Raw genomic sequence first — 5,794 nt, 5'->3', positions numbered from 1 at the left:
CATCTTTAACAACTTAACATCTTTAACAACTTAAATCCCTTGGTGATAAGTTGTTATCACCAAGGGATTGTGGGTAAGTCATCAGGTTTGTTTTCTTCTTCAAAAGCAACTAGGGGCACAGAGGACAAAAATAAAATGCTGAGGAGCTCTGCGTTCTGTTTTTCTATTTAAGGAATTTAATATTTCTTTGCCTTCCTCCTCTTTCCCTCCCTCTTCTGCCATCCATCTGCATACATAGCAGAAATCCAGCAAACCGACCCCCACACGTCTTTAGAATTTGTGGGATGGGAATCCCTTATTTTAGGGAGTTGGTGGGTGCAAGTTGTTATTGTAACTCTATTCTGTAACTAAAGCTCTGGCATGTAATAAATCTCTCCCCAAAGACTTTCGGATCTTTGATTTGAAAAATCGGATTCCTTTTGTGGAAACAGTTGACAGGAACCTAAAAGGATTAGTTGCATTCCACATAGGATAATTTTTACTGGCAACATTTTGAAACGATTTGGTCCCTTTCAGACCTTAAACAATGTCCAGAAAAATGATCTAACGAGACTTGTATTGTTTTCCTTTGTCTGTGAATCCGCTTGCTGCTTGTGCCAACGTCTCGATAGGGATTTGACAGAGTTTTCCTACCGAGCAGTGCACCGAATTAATTTCTGATCGCCCTTTCTACTTGGATTGTTACCTCCTTGGGCCAGGGGCGCAGCAGTGTTTTTCCAACGTCAGCCCCTAAAATGAAGCAGGAGCCCTTGGTCTGTCTGTCGGTGGTACTACGTCTGGGGCTGGGGGTGGGGTGTAGAGACCCATCGTCACTCGCCGCCGAGGGCCAAGCGTCCGGCGTCAACAGCCTGGCCCAGGGTCGCCAACATCTCCGGCTCCCGGACGTCGCCGGGACGGCGAGGCAGCGTGCACTTCCTAAACCTTCGCCGCCTGACAGTCATCTGCCCCCCAGGATGCGATGCTGACAGCAAGAGGGAGAAAAGGGAGATAAAGAGAATGTTGCTTCTCCTTCCTATCTATCCCGCCCCACCAAAAAAAGCCCCAAACAGAAAACTGAGGGAGGCCTGCCTTCTCCTAGACAGCCACTGTGTCGCTGCGCCGGCCGCGGGGGACCGCGCTCCCGCCTCCCCCCCCCTCCCCCGACCCTCTGCACTGTTTATTTTGTTGTCAGCGGACTTATCAAGATGTTAGTTGCTGGAGGTTCTGACCTGCCGGGCGCTTTGGCTGCTCAGCCTGGGCTTTCCCCTCTGTTTTTACACCTGCACAAACTCCACCGCACTCCTCTGTCTGATTTATAGCCCAATTAAAGGTTCAGTGTTCTTGAAGCCACCCGCGCTGATCCCTTCCCCGCCTCCCGCGGGCAGCGGCGAGAGCTGGAATGCGCGGGGCCGGGCCTCTCTGCGCCCAGGACCCCGCGCGCGGCCGCGGAGCGCGGCCGAAGCCCCGGGGTCGGTGGCGTGGGCGGAGGGCCTGCTCCGGGGCACTGGAACCTCTCAGGCCCGCCACCCGAAGCCGCACGCGGCTAAGGCCTCCTCCCCAAAGCAAAGGTTTTGTTGTTGTTGTTGTTGTTAAAACCCTCTTCTTGGGGGTTTTGACTTTATTGGGATGAGGAACTGCGCTGGCAGCAAGTAAAGCCAGTGGCAAGGAGGTCGCAGGGAGTGGCCACGTGGCGTGGCCGGACACTCAGCCCCGCACGATCTTTCGGCTCCAGTGCCGTCCAGGCCGCGCCTTCGCAAGATTTTCGGAGAAAGGAACCGGCCACGGGGCCGGGCGAGGCAGAGAGACCCCAGGCCCGCGAGAGGCCACGCGCCTACCGTCCACAGTCCTTCCTTCCCGCTCGGCTCCCCAGGCCGCGCCTCGGAGGCGCTCCCGGAGAAGCGGGAGGTGCCCGCGGCCGGGTCTCCGCTGTGGGCGGGAAGCGCGGGGTCAACGACCGCCCGGGCGGCGAATCCGGCAGGAGCCTGGCCTTAGAGCGGGCGGGTGGGCTCCGGCTCCACTCCTTCGCGGCCTTTTCTTTTCGGAGAGAATAAGCGGCAACCCAACCGAGATTGGCAGCATTGAGCATCTTCCTAACCCACTCTGTCTTCTTTCCATCTATCAATCCACCTTTCTAATTAGACTAATTAGGAGCGCTCTGGAGTGTCGCTAGGCCCGGGACTGAAACTCTTAGAGGCAGTGAAAAGAGGCCTGAATGGCCACTCTGGGGGCCGGGCGGGGCTTTTTGGCGACTCATTCAGCACAGAGTAACAGTGGCTACATTTATCCCTGGCCATTGAAAAGAGGCTCGATTAAAACGTTTGGGAACTAGTGCCACCCCGCATCCCTTCTCTAATTAGAGGAGCCCGGGGCGATGGCGAGGACGCCAGGACCCCGCAGACTCAAGTCCTCGGCGCGACTGCTCTCCGCCCTTTCAGCGCAGCTGATTCCTCCCCCGAGACAAAAGTCCGCCACCTCCCCACCTGTTGCCAGGCCCTCCCTTCCCACCGGTCCGCAGACCCTTCGCTCTGCTCCTAGGCTGGAAGCGAAGCCAGGAGCGTTAGGACGCGCAGCACGGTCGGGAGGTTGGGGGGCAGCCGAGCGGAAAGGGGCTCCCAGTTTCCTCTTCCCACCTTGGAAAGCACCCCTTTGCATTCGGTAGGCCTCATAATTTTTTTTCCATCTGCTTCCTCGGTATTTCTCACATTGTCTATGTGTGGCTTGGTATTAAACCCTCCACCTCCCCCTGCCCCACCGCCCGCCCTTTTAAAACATGGACTTTCCAAGTCAAGAATCTAGGAATGGCAGTCTTAGGTGACCTCTGTTTGGGTCCCACACTTTGCTGTTGGAGTTCTTCGCTTGCATAAAAAATGTGTGCTTTTTGTCACTACTTTTAAAGAAATGTGTATATGTCTAGAGATAAATTCTTACTATACTCCTCAGTCTTTTTCCTTCCCTCTTAGTCCATCCCCAAATATGTCTTAAGTTAAACCTGACTTGGTTCAGTTCCTGAAGAAAGTTGTTGATGTTATTATCCCCATTGTGGATGTGTAGAGATAGGTAGATTTCATCTTTTTCTTGACTTAGTAGGAGGGAACCAAGACACGAGACATTAGGGAAGCAAGAGACAGAAAGTGAGAGATGGCAGACATATTGCAACTACAGATTTTGTGTATGTGTGGGGGGTTGTTTGTTCATTTTCTTGGTAACAGGGTGGTATCTGATATTTTGACAAAAATTTGAAACACATTTTGCTCTCAAAAGTGACTAAGGGTTTGATCTCCTCTTTTTCTCTCTAATTTTTTGTTGCCCTAATCCCTCTTTTTGGAAAAAAGCCAAATGTACAAAGAAATATCATCAGGTCACTGTTCTTGATCTTGTTAATTTAGAAATGGAACCTCAGCAAAAGATGCTATTAACTAAATGTCAACTCACAGTATGCAAAATTCCTAGGATCCAAACTTCAAAAAAAAAAATAAAAGATGTCATGTGAATGAAAAGTACCATGGAATTTTTAAAGTCCTAAACTGATCTTTGAATTTTATTGCTTCTACACCCTGCTTCACAATATTTTAATTTAACAGTTATAGTATGCATAGCATTACAACCTAATTCTAAGTAAGAAGCTGAGATGGAGCAGAACAGCGGGAAGAAATGAGAGTGTTCATTTGCATTGGGGAAAATTATAATTTTCAAAATTAAAAAAATCCTGGAAACTCTGAAGTGAAAAACCAAAATTTGTTCTATGATTTTTAGTATCAAACCTCTTATTTCTCATTTTAGTTGTTTAAATATTAATTAAAGAATAACATAGTAAGGTGCTCAACTCCTACGCACACAGCTTGATGAACTGTACATATGTATACACCTGTATACCCTTTCTTAGATCAAGTCATCAAACAGTTTGAACACCTCAAAAAACTCCTCCATGTCCCCTCCAGTCAACACCATCCCACCGCCAACTACTATTCTCATTTCTGTCACCACAGATTATTTTCAGTGCCCTTGAACTTCATATAAATGGAATCATACAGTGTATTAATAGTCTTTTGTTTCTTCTAATTCATCAGTATGTCTTGGAAATTCATTTGCTCAAATTCCTGTTTATAAGACAATATAAATGATAAGTCAGTTTCTTTAGGTCAAGAGGGATAGGAAGACACTGGAAAGCTTTACCTTACTCAGAAGTTTAAAACAAACAAAATTAAATTAAAAACAAATACCCCCTTCTCTCAAAACTCCACCCCCCAAATCACATCATTATCAAACAGCAGAGGTACCTTTATGATTAAAAGTAGGTAAATAAATATGATGTAATATTTTACCATAGCAACTATTAGGTACATCATTTTCAAGATGTAATTGTGGGTAAATGTAAGGAGAACAGAAGCCACCAGCTACTTTTGTAATTGGATTCTATTTTCTATTTGCCATTTCAGCCCCTAATACTAGTAGTAAGTACTCTGGGCCTCTTCACAAAGAATGGCATGAACTCGAGGGGGGAAGTAAATTGCATTCAGTTTGTTCTACCTCAGATGTGCAAGTACTTGATGCAACAGCCTGTCAAGTGTGCTTTGAATCCCGTTTAAAGGAAAGTGTTTGCAACTAACCTAGCAGCCTGTATTTTGTCCCATCTGTGGGTCATCGTACAGGCCAGCTGACGTGGAAAAGAGAAAAGCTGCAGAATTATGGGTGTTCCGCTCCCTCCTGGCATCCTCAGCCATCAGCCACAAAGCCAGCTCTCTTGTGAGTTTACACTGTGGGGGACCAACCAGAGACAACCAGTGCAGCCCATCATTAGTCTCTTCCTACCCCAACGGAAACTGAGAATGCACCCAGCAGGGCTTGGTTTTTCCCCTAGGAAGGAGAGCATTTTTAGGCATGGGCATGTTTGTGAGACCTGATGAAGTGAGGTTTTGATGGCTTGTTACTGGACATTGGTAAATTTGCAGCAGAGAACACACCTTTTTTATAATATTAAATCTAAAAATTAATATAATAAATACATCTTGCAGTCCATATTCAGGAAGACATTGTGAACGCAAAAAGTTATTCCTACTGAATCATCACAGCACCAGCCATATAAATTGAGTAAGTAATATTCTGAAAATTTTAAAAACTGCATACCTATTAGAATATCTAAAATAAAAGTGGCCATATGCCAAATGCTGGCAAGGATGCAAAGAAACTGGGTCACTCATGGTGTGAATGTAAAATGGTATAGTCATTCTGAAAAATAGTTTGTCAGTTACTTACCAAACTACATAGGTACTAACCATACAGCCCAGCAACCACACTCTAGGGCCTTTGTCCCAGATAAATGAAAATGTATATTCACAGAAAAACCTGTACATAAATGTCCATAGCAGCTTTATTTGTAATAATAGGAAAAGAAAACAACCTACATGTCCTCCAGTGGGTGAACTCTGGCATGTTTATAAATGGAATACTGCTCAGCAACAGAAAGGAGTAAGCTATGGCCCTGGCTGGTGTAGCTCAGTGGATTGAGCGCGGGCCTGCGAATCATACGATCGCAGTTCGATTCCCAGTCAGGGCACATGCCTGGGTTGCAGGCCAGTTCCCCGCAGGGGCCAATTCCCAGCAGGGGATACACAAGAGGCAACCATACATTGATGTTTCTCTTCCTCTCTCCTTCCCTTCCCCTCTAAAAATAAATAAATAAAATATTTAAAAAAAAAAGAAAGGAGTAAGCTATGGGTGCGTGCAGTAAACTGGATTTCAAAGGCATTATGCTCAGTGAAAAAGTCAACATCAAAAGACTATATACTGGGTGATTCTATTTCTATGAATTCTTGAA

Source organism: Sturnira hondurensis, unplaced genomic scaffold (assembly GCF_014824575.4).
Source record: "Sturnira hondurensis isolate 20B ecotype Veracruz unplaced genomic scaffold, ASM1482457v3 Scaffold0021354, whole genome shotgun sequence".
Classification (NCBI taxonomy): domain Eukaryota; kingdom Metazoa; phylum Chordata; class Mammalia; order Chiroptera; family Phyllostomidae; genus Sturnira; species Sturnira hondurensis.
Note: the sequence above shows the minus strand (reverse complement) of the source record.